We start from the raw sequence: 703 nt of genomic DNA, 5'->3' as shown, positions 1-703 counted from the left end.
TAGAAGGCCTTGTTGGCCAGGCATGGTGGCACATGCCTTTAATCCCAGCACTTGGGAGGCAGAGGCAGGTAGATCTCTGTGAGTTCAAGGCCAGCCTGGTCTACAGAGAAACCCTGTCTCAAAGAAACAAAATAAAACAAAACAAAAAAGATAGAAGGCCTTATTTCCTTGGTGTTCCATATGCCCTCTGGCTCTTACAATCTTTCTGCCTCCTCTTTTACAAGATTTCATAGGTTCCTCTGAGCCTTGTGGGGAAGAATTGATGGAGACACCCTAGTTAGGACTGAGTGACCATGGTCTCTCACTCTTTGCACATTGTCTGGCTGTGGGTCTCTGTTTTTGATCCCATCTACTGGCTATCCTGAAACTAACTCTGTAGGCCAGGCTAGCCTTGAACTCCACACCAGATTTATGCTGTTCTTGGGAGAGATAACCCAAGGTTTTCTGCACAGTGGGCAAATACTCTCCTGAACTACATCCTAATCCCGAGCCTGGAACTCTCTGTAGAGGTAGCCAAGGATGACTTTAAACCTCTGATCCTCCTGACTCCACCTCTCAAATACTGGGATTATGGAAATAGCTATCTACTGGGGGCAGAAGCAGAGGCTTGGAAGTCTCCCAAAAGCTGAGTCCTCCAGGGGAACATGCAGTGTAGGGTGTTGTCTGCTGAGGACTGACTGACACTGAGTCCTCCAGTGGGGCC

This window comes from Microtus ochrogaster, chromosome 8 (genome assembly GCF_000317375.1).
Source record: "Microtus ochrogaster isolate Prairie Vole_2 chromosome 8, MicOch1.0, whole genome shotgun sequence".
Taxonomy (NCBI): Eukaryota; Metazoa; Chordata; class Mammalia; order Rodentia; family Cricetidae; genus Microtus; species Microtus ochrogaster.
The sequence above is the reverse complement of the archived record's forward strand: the minus strand, read 5'-3'. Positions refer to the sequence as shown.